Source organism: Eschscholzia californica, unplaced genomic scaffold (genome assembly GCF_041429995.1).
Source record: "Eschscholzia californica isolate CP2 unplaced genomic scaffold, dmEscCali1.0.p SCAF_5, whole genome shotgun sequence".
Lineage (NCBI taxonomy): Eukaryota > Viridiplantae > Streptophyta > Magnoliopsida > Ranunculales > Papaveraceae > Eschscholzia > Eschscholzia californica.
Window position 1 is genome coordinate 18,708,671 of NW_028238472.1, and position 10,750 is coordinate 18,719,420.

Sequence of the window (10,750 nt, forward strand, 5' to 3'; positions counted from 1 at the left end):
AAGGCATGGGCCAGAGCATTGGCGGCCCATGTACTGGCCTGGTCGTCCTGGATATAAAGTCCTAGATGGGAGAACTTCCCATCTGGAAACTCTACTCATAATAGAATTTTAAGTCCATTTCATCAGGATTTTGTCTCCAGTAGTCTCTATATAAGGACCTCGTTAAAACAGAATTGAGTGTGGAATTTTCTCAAGTAAATTTCTTTCTCTTCCACATTAAGCCAAAGAAAGAAATGGAAAAAAAGCTCCAATTATCTATCTAGTCTAAAGGACAATCAGTTCTTCGTCTTAACAGCTGAAGAAGGTCTTAGCTGACATGAAATGCGGAAGATCAAGTCGATCGTTCGGATGTCTGAAGTAGAGGCAGGTCCTAATCGAGTATGTCCACAAGACAAAAGAACATAATTATATTCGGGAGTACACAAGATATATTTTTTTATGGGGAATGCAGAAAAGAGGGTAATTTATATGGTCGCGGCTTTTGGGAATAAAGAAAAATCTCTGAGGAATAAATTTTCTAGGGAATCCATGTTTCTTTGTAAAAATTCCAAGACATATTTTCTTAAGGGGAATGCAGAAAAAATTTACGATTTACAAAATTAACTTTAAGTAAAAAAAAAAATTATTTTTTATTTTAACTCCCTTCCCCCTCTTTCTTCTTCCCTCTCCTCTTTTTTCTTCTCTGGAAAAAAATGCATCCATCTCATATCCTCCATAACTAGCCATACTTTTTGTTCTTTTTTCTCCATCAATTCTCTTACTTATGTTCCCAAAATCTCCAACTCCTACTACCCTTACTTCTCTAAAGTCAAAAAGAAAGTTAGAAAGATAAAGAGGAAAAAAAATATTTTAAACCCTAGAAATCATCAAACAAAATCTTTTGAAGCTCTTAATACATCTTCCATGGGACGTCCAAAGCAAGTTTTTTCATCCATTACCTTCCCAAGAGAGGTAAACACATTCTAAACCCCAGAAATCAGTTAATTTGAGTCCTGAAACATGTTTTTCATCACTTCTAAACCCTAGAAATTTGTGTGATTTGGACCATTTTTCTTGTGATTCGAATCATTATCATTAGGTTTGTTCTCCATGTGTTTTAGGGTTTAGTGATTAGAAGAAAACAAAGATTTAGAGAAGAAGATGAAGAAAATGAGAAACACTTGGAAGGAATTTAGGGTTTAGATTCCTAGAAAAGTTATGTTTAAGTTTATGAAAGTTCCTTCTAAATTATTTTATGGGATCTTCTAAAAGTTTAATTTTTTAACTCCCAAAATTGAAAGCCCTGTAACAACAAATAGGAACAAAAAAGTTAATCTCAGTTGACTGTAGAAAATCTTTATTCTCCAGAGATTTTTTTTATTCCCCAAAGTCGCGACTTTCTTTTATATTAGGGTTTAAAATCTTCCAAAAGTAACAATTTGGAAGAGTGTTCTTTTTGTCCCGTAGTTGAAAGTTGAAGTTGAAGGTGAAGTTCTAAACCCTAAAAGTGAGTAATTTCATATAAGGGTCTATTTGATACCTGTGAAAACATGTGGGGTAAGAAAGTCATTTTCTTTCCCACTTGAAAAAAAATGTATTTCTTACAAAAAAATCAAAGTTAAGCGTTTGATACGACTTCAATATTTCCCCGAGAAATCCAAGTTTGAGTGTTTTATGAGTAACAAATCTGAAACTATGAAATAACTTTTATGAATAAAATGTTAAACCATTTGTTAATTTGAACGTGTGAGACAAATCGGAAGTGGTTTAACTAATTGCATCCATGAATTTAAGTGTCGTTCTTTTGTACATAATATATCATCATTTAAATTTATATATAACACAAAACAAACATTTAATACATCAAATACTAATATTCAATTTCAAGTAGTTTTTCAGGCTAGTGCTATACATAAAGCACGCCTATCATATGACAGTCTTTTGCACAAAATGCTACAAAACCCCCTAATACTTGATATTTCCACAACAGGTATTCGATCATATAATATGATCCTATGCACAAAAAGTATTCCTCGATATTCAGAAAGTATCTATGACCCAAACCGTATCTTGCACCATTCAAGTTGTTCAACCTCATCCATCATGAAAAATATCTTTGTCATTGTATCATTTTGTCCAAGAGCCTCAACTAGCTTCACACGTAAGGTAGCATTGATATGTGAAAGCTTTCGTAGAGACTTCAATAACACCTCGGGATCAGGCTTCTTATACCTTTCAGCTATGTGGTTGCCAATGGTCTCGATAGAAGTTGTCAATTCTATCATCGATGATTCTTTTTCAACATTGTCCCGTTTGTTTCTTTTTCTTTTCTCCCCGACTTGAACTGGGGAAGTAGGAGAATCTGAGTGAGTAGGTGAGTCATTCCTAACATCATCAATCCCCACTTCTTCAATACTTGGACCAGAGATAGGCGTATCAGGCACATCTGATATGTCGACTTCAGCTTGTCCGGGTGTCTTGAAAATGTTTCAGTTGCTTGATCGGAACCAACTAAGAAGCAATCTCACCCCAGTTTGTCAAGTTCATATTTCGGTAGTTAGAGCTTGAGGATGAACCTGTGATTCAAGAGAAAATCATCAACAAACACAATCATCAAATATTGGTTATGAGGAAAAAAGATATAGTCAACTAACATAAGTCCAACAACCTAAAAAGGAAATTGACAACCAATAAATACAACCTGTGTGTTCTTTGCTAAAACAGAAAATTAAAAAAGATACAACTAACAAACACTGGCCACAATAGCAGTGACTTTGTAATTGTTAAACAACCCGTGTCCATTGTCTTTGCATCCACATGAAAAGGAAGGAAACAACCCAAAACAGTATAATTTTCTTGCTACAACTATGCTACTTGTATCAACAAAGAAACGTTGTAATCATAATTCTTAATTCCTAACTTGGTCCAACTTTTCTTTTCATCATCATAATTGTCATTAAAACATGTCACTCAGGGGCGGCCCGTGACGAAAGCCACCAAAGCGGTCGCTTTGGGCCCCAAATAATCAAGGGCCTCGTGTTTCCTATTTCGTATGTAACTTTCGAAAAACTAATTATACTTTAAACCAATTTCAAACATAATTTAAGACGTAGCTTAGTGATAAAGAGTTTAGATCTTGGATAAAAGGTCAAGGGTTTGAATCTTACCCTTTGCATTGTTTAAATTTTATTTAATTTTTTTCTAATATCCATTACATGAGGCCCCATTTTTTAATTTTGCTTGGGGCCTCCGATATACTTGGGCCGGCCCTGATGTCCTTTAAAGAAAACAGAGAAGAGGAAAAGAACTTACAAAAATCTATTTCTTTTTCACCAATACACTAAATTAGGGCCCAAATAACATAATATTAAAACGTACCTTGAGATAGTCGGACCAAACGGAGTCATCAGCTTTTAGTGTATGAGTTAGTGGACAAATTCCAAATCCGAGATTGACCAGTTCTTTTACTGATAAATAATGTGTTCGCCATGTCTTAAGTCGGTTTGGTATATTACTTACTGTATTGTTCATGCCGACTGACTCTTTTATATTACCACACACTGCGTGATATGCAACTGGTTTCTACCCATTGTCTCCTTTGTTTCCACGGGCAAGTTGCTCAATTAGAACATCAATCATGAGCCTGCCATTTAGTCCATCATACATGAAGTGTCCCCTTTCCGCTGCCATCTACCAAGGGTTGATGATGCGTCTGGTCCATATTCATTGTCCGCATCTATGAGACAAGGAAAAAATAAGATTATTGCGATGACTTTCGTATAATGCAGATTACATGAGATCAATGAAACACAAATTTATATTTTATCCATACTTGGCTCAAAGATCAAAATATATATATGACAACTCTTTAATATGAAATTCTTTGCCACAAAGAAAATAGATTAATTACATATCTACATTACTAATAATTTTAGCTCAATGCTCTTGCAATAGTTTATCCAATAGTTTATCCAAATGAAGCTACCACTCATCCTGAATATTTGTCTAAAGTTTCATTTGTTACTTTTAACAAACACCTAATAGGCACATATTGTTCTGCAAAATTTGTCCAAATATTGATTGAGTAAATTTAACAATCACCTATAAGCATCCAAAAACACAAAATCTCATAATTTTTAGTATGAAGTAAATCTGGCAAAAAACTCACCATAATCCATCTCAAATTAAGTTAAATGACTACTAAGAAGCACCCACGAAAGTAATATATAAAGTTAGTTCAAGTTTAGGGCAACATAAAGAGAAATTAGAGATTTTGAGATAGAGATTTATAAATGGAGAGAGGTTTAGAAATAGAGAGAGGTAGGTAAAATGCTTACTTGATTTTATCTTCCTTTTTTTTTGGCTTCTTTGTTTCTGTTGAAGGTAAGAAAGCCATTAATAATGGAGATCTAACAGAGATTTATGATTGGTAGTCTAGAGATTTCAAGAAGGAAATAGTAATTTAGGCGGCAGAAATGAAACTTGACGCAAAGGTGCTGTTTGTTTTTTTTAATTTTCACCCAATTCAGATTTCAGATGTTTGTTTTTGTATTTAGTTAGATCTGAAATTGTATCTGAATTTATTAGAGGTCTGAATTGGCTGAATAAAGACCCACACATTTCAGACTACAAAACAAGTCTGAAAATTGAGCCCAAGATCTGAAAACATGCTAAAGACATATATACCCTTGTTAAACTTTAAAATACCTAATTAAATCCATCTTCTTCCCTCTTCCATCCAGCAACACAACCCCACCACCACCACGGTTACCACCACCGCCACCACAGTTAACGCCACCAGCACCGCCGCCACCACAGTTAACGCCACCACCACCACCGCCACCACAGTTAGCGCCACCACAGTTAGCTCCACCACAGTTAGCGCCACCACAGTTAACACCATCACCACAACACCACACAATCACCATAGACCAGCACCACCACAACAATAACCACCACAACATCACCACCAGATTTATTTTTGTTGGAAGGGAAGGTAGAGAGAGAAACGGAATTAGGAATTTAGAGAGATTTTATGGAATCGATTATTGAAACATCACTCACTCATTTTACTATGTATTGAATCGATTTGGGTTGTGATTATGATTGGATTACTAACCGGATAACTCGTTGATGGTATGCTTTGGTTCCTTTGAACTGCTCCACTGGGATCCGGTTTGGAGGGAGAGAGAGGGAGATTAAGAATAAAGAGAGAGAGAGAGAGACAGGGAAAAGAAGAAAGAGGTTTTCGGATCTGGTGGGGGTCACCGTGATTGAACCCTCGCCAGAGCTTTGCCCATCTCCGGCAATAGAGAGTGGCTGTTGAGAAAGAGAGAGAAAGAGGTGAGGGAGGGATTAGGGTTTTTTTATGGCATTCTTTTATTTATTGAGAGAGAAAAAGAAATTAGGGTTTCTTGTTTTTGAAAATACCAAATGAGGGCATAAATGTCATTATTTTAATTCAGATTTAACATTTCAGATTTAAAAAACAAACACTAAATTTGTAAAATTCAGATTCAGCCAATTTCAGATTCAGCCAATTCAGATTCAGACATATAAAAAAACAAACAGCACCGAAGTGGGAGCGAAATTTATTTAGCCGAGGAGAGAGAGAGCGCAAAAAGGGTGTGGAAGAAAGTGACTTTCTCACCTATTTGATGGTAAAAAAAAAGAGTATTTTCCAGCTTTTTCCAATAGAAAAGTACTTTCTCACTCTAGGGACTCAATCAAACAATGGAAAATGGGTTTTCTTAGGAAAGTCGACTTCCCCATCCTATTTTCACACGTACCAAACCGACGTTAAAGGTTTAATCTTATGTACTCATTAATTATCTAGCATCATCTTATGAGGTATGTATTTTATTTATATTTTAACTCAAGAATATACTATATTTTTTACATTGGTTGTATATACATGTTTGTTTTATACTATTGGTTTTTTTAAATCAATAAAAATTGATATTCCCCAATTAATATTTATGTTGATTTGATGAAGGATATTCTTCACTGTTCTTCTTTTATATTGAATATTAGCTTCTTAAAGAGGGAACAAAGATGAATGGTACATTATATGTTAGTCTTCATCTTAAAAATTGAATAATTTTTAGAGATAGTGACATACTTTGTAGTTTGTAGAGATTATAGATAGATATGTTAATTACTGAAAGGGAAAATGGCTATTTGGCTCAAAATAAAATACACAATAACTAAAAAATCCAACAACATTTTGAAATAACTGAAGTTGTCATCTTTATTATTGGTAGTTGTAGTTTAGGTTTAAAATAATATCTCTAATTGTCATTAAGGCCATTTTAGAATTTTTCTCATTCCAAATATACCCCTCCATATGTTAAATTAATTTGAGGTTTATTCTCATCTTTTTCCCAGCTATCTTGTTCTTTTCCTTTGCCCTTTGACGTTTTTTTCTTTCATCCTTTCTCTCTCTCCATCTTTCATCAAACGTAGATCATCACAGAAACCAAGCTTGCAAGGTTGAGAATTACATCTTCTCCTTAGTTGATATCTCTTTGTTTCTCTCCATCTTCCATTAAAACCTAGATCGTCACTGAAATTGAGTTTGGGAGATTGAAGATGAAGTGATTAGAAACACTAAATTGAAGAAAATATACATCTATCTAAGTCTTGAAAGAACTCGATTTATGTTTTAATGAACCAGATATATCCGAGTTTAGAGCAAATTCAACGAAGATGAGTTCATCAATGTGCGATTGAAATAAAGTTTCGTTTGACGAAGATGAAGTGCTTGAAAACTGTTTGATTTCTTTTTAGTTTGAGGATCTCTTTAACTTTCTAGACTTACTCGAGTTTTGTTAGATCAACATATTTCTTAATTCAAATTTATGAGTTTTTCATCTTTGAATTTGTAGATCTATTCGAGTTTTTTTTTTCTCTAATCAATCTGTGTATCTGCTCCCTAAACATTGAAGAACTACCAAACAATTTTAATGATTATGTTGATGATGAATTTATCTGATGATAGTGAAAAATAATTGTTTTCAGATTTGAATTAGAAACTTCGGTTTTTTTTATTATCGATTTGCAAATTGAGTTTGCAAAATCTGCAAACTAAATTTGCGAAGCGAGTTTGCAAGATCTGTAGTCCGACATTACATTCTGCAAAGCTTGCAAATCCAGATTGGAATTTACATGTTGCAACCATAGTTTGGAATTTACATTTTGCAAACCAAATTTGAAATTTACATTTTGGAACAGCAGTTTGCAGAAAAACGGAAAGGAAAAACGTCATTTTTTCCGAATTTTTTTTTTTAAAAAAAAAGGTATTGAAAGTGGATCTTGTTAGAAAGATGATGAAAAATTTTATCTAAATATATAAGTATCATAGAATTCCGACATCTCAAGAAAAAGTTATATAGATTTAAAGTTTAAAGAAAAAATAAAAAAAATTAGTTACACAAAATGACAAACGAGAGTGATAGGGAGACTCCATTGTATACTCCATGAGTGAGTTGGACAAAAGAGAAACTAATTTGTTACTTTTAAGACTAAAGCAAATAAACAATATGGAGATAAGTCAAGTCCGGTTGTTTACAATCTTCAAGAGATAACAGAGGCCATGTGTAGGAATATATCTGGATCTGGGGGGTATCTATGACCTTTTGTGTAATTGTCAAATCAATTCTCTTTTATTCTTTTTTCTTTTCAGAGAAGTCAAATCACTTATGTCATATCATGTACCATCCGTCCTTTTCTGACCTAAAGATCTTTTAATCTTAGCCACTAATTATATCAGTGGCTAGGATTAAAAGCATTGATGTTAAATTACCAAAAAATCGATTTTTTATTTTCAATTGTGATCATTGAAATCAATGGCTTCGATTGAAACTCAATTTTCATACTCTTTTCTTTTTTATGCAAATTTCAGACTTATATAACACTCATCTTTCTTCTAATCACTCATGTGATAATCCCACTTCGCTCACGAGAGTGTCCGGAGCCTGGGCTATAGGTGTATGCTCAAGCTTGATAAGTGCCGAGGCCTTTTGGGGAAGCTGGGAGTGCTCTCGTCACGAACAAAACCTCATACCATCCGTGTGAGGGTGGTGGCAAAAGGGAGGACAATATCGGTAACTGCTGGGCTTGGTCACAAGTGGTATCAGAACCGAGGACGGCTCTTGGCTGAGGGTGGGGGATTGTGATACTTCCACATCGCTCACGAGAGTGTTTGGAGTCTGGGTTATAGGTGTATGCTCAAGCTTGGTAAGTGTCGAGGCCTTTTGGTTGAGCTGGGACTGCTCTCGCCACGAACAAAACCTCCTACCATCCATGCAAGGGTGGTGGCGGAAGGGAGGACAATATCGGTAACTGATGGGCTTGAGGCGTCACAACTCATCCTTCTTCTAATCACTCATCCTTGTTCCAAAAGTTAGTTTTTTAATCTAATAACTTCAAGTTCTTCTTTCTTCAACATTTGAAATCTACTTGTTAAAATTTCTTCCATTCTGTATGTCAAAGATGCTACATAAACTATATGATCTTTCTATTTCAAACCTTTCATGCAATTTCTTGTATTTCCAACATTTTCATGTTATTTTATTGTTTTTATTTTGTAGATTAGATAACATACATGGAGTATGTACGTGGGAAATCGTTAGTTGTAGAAAAGTCGGATGATGATTTAGAGGTAGAAGAAGATTTTGATGGAAGTGAAAAAGACGTGGATGGTTCAAAGATTAGTTTAGAGGATTTACGAACGACCTTCCAATTTGGAACACAATATGATGATCCCGCCGAAGTGTACGAAAATTTCAGAAAGTATGGGACTATGATGGGATTTCCAATCCGGAGGTGAAGTAGTAAAAGAAATGTTGATGGAGTTTTTGCATACATTGCTTTCACTTGTGGTCGAGAAGGAAATAGACCTAGGAAAACTTAAAATATCTTGGGACCTGGAGTAAAGTGTCATACAAATTCTAAGTTTCGATCAGAATCACTTTTGGCGTAGATATGAGATGGAGAATTATTACATCACAGCTTGATCACAACCATGTTCTTTGTCCTACCCAATCTATATTCTTCAAATGCAATCGAGTCATTAATGCTTTCGTCAGAAGAAAATTAGAATCACACAAAAGAGTAAGAATTCGAACAAATAAGAGTTTCGGCGTGATTGTTGAAGAGGCACATGGGTATGAAAATTTACCTATCACAAAAAGAGATGAACGAAATTATATAAATGCTCTTAGGCGAGCCCATCTCGGGGAAGGTGATGTTGCTACAGTACAAAGTTATTTTTTGAAGATGCAGTCGAAAAATAATGATTTCTTCTATTGCATGGACCATGATGAACATGGTCATCTGAAAAGAGTGTTTTCGGCAGACACAAAGAGCAGGAATTGTTGTAAAGAATTTAGAGATGTGCTCACATTCGATACGACTTATCTCACTAACAGGTATGACAAGCCTTTTGCTCCATTTGTTGGAGTTAATCATCATAGTCAAACAATCTTACTTGGTTGTGGTCTAATCTCGCATGAGGATATCAAATCATCTTAATGATTATTTAAGACTTGGCTTACTTGCATGCATGAATGTCATCATCCTATAGGAATAATCACCGACCAAGACGCAACATTGAAAGTTGCCATTGCATAAGTGTTTCCTAGAACTAGGCATAAATTGTATTTATGGCATATTCCCAAAAAGTTGCTTGGAAAATTAGGTAATAACAAAAATTATGAGGTTATTAATCAGACAATACACGAATTGGTACATGATTCACAGTACGAAGCTGATTTTGAGCAAGGTTGGGTTTAAATGCTTCAAAAGTATTATTTGCATCAACATAGGTGGCTTTATGAAATTTATGAGTTAAGACATAGTTGGGTCCAAGTATAAGAACTTTTTTTTTGGCCGGTATGTCAAGTACGAAAAGAAGTGAAGGTGTAAATGCATTTTTTTATGGTTATGTGCATCATAAAACATCTTTACACCAATTTGTTGAGCAATAAGGTCGTGCAGCAAGAGACAAAGCAGAAAATAGAGCATTAGCTAACTTTAAATCATACTCACAGATGATCCCATGTGTGACATGATTTTGAATGGAGAAACAAACTCAAGCAGTCTACACAAATAAGAATTCCAACAGTTCCAACAAGAATTAACTTTGTTGTTATATATTTTTCTACGGGGAGTTCGTCAATTAAACCAGTATGTAGGATATGACATACTAGATCAAGTTTTGATTGGAGAAATATATCGTAAAACAGTGACATTCACTGTTTCATTTAGTCAACCACAACAGACAATGTCATGTAGTTGTTGTATGTTCGAATTTAAAGGTATATATTGTAGGCATGATATATATCTGATGGTAAACATTGGTTGCGATCTCCTTCCAGATAAGTTATTCTACGTCGATAGAGAAAAGATGTGAAGAGAGCACACACAAAGATGCATGTACGGTGAAGATTAGAGGGTAAGTCCCGATCTTATTCGTTATGATCAACTATGTAGGTCATTTGAAGAACTAGCTGACTTATCTTGTGACGACGACAACCGATGTCAAAGATACCTTAAATGGTGTGGAAAAAAAAGAAATCAATACCTATTTATAGCTCTAGTGGTGATCCAACTCCTTTGAATGTTAATGTTAATGCTAATGATGCTGAAGTCACATTGCGTGATCCAAAATGCAGTACCCGTAAGGGGAATCCTAGGTCTAGACTGTTGAAATCTACACGTTTCAATTCCAAAGCGTCCAAAAAGAAAGACTCGGTAATGTTTTTCTAAT

The 10,750-nt window shown here is 34.8% G+C and overlaps 1 long non-coding RNA gene across 1 annotated transcript; it reads right to left on the reverse strand.

Moving 5' to 3' along the window:
* Nucleotides 1–1,800: 1,800 nt before the first annotated feature.
* LOC147537636 (uncharacterized) lies at nt 1,801–4,506 on the reverse strand. The gene is made up of 3 exons (XR_015225838.1): nt 4,317–4,506; nt 3,358–3,715; nt 1,801–2,555 (listed from the first exon to the last, which is right to left on the reverse strand). It is a non-coding gene; the product is annotated as an uncharacterized LOC147537636 (long non-coding RNA).
* Nucleotides 4,507–10,750: the final 6,244 nt, after the last annotated feature.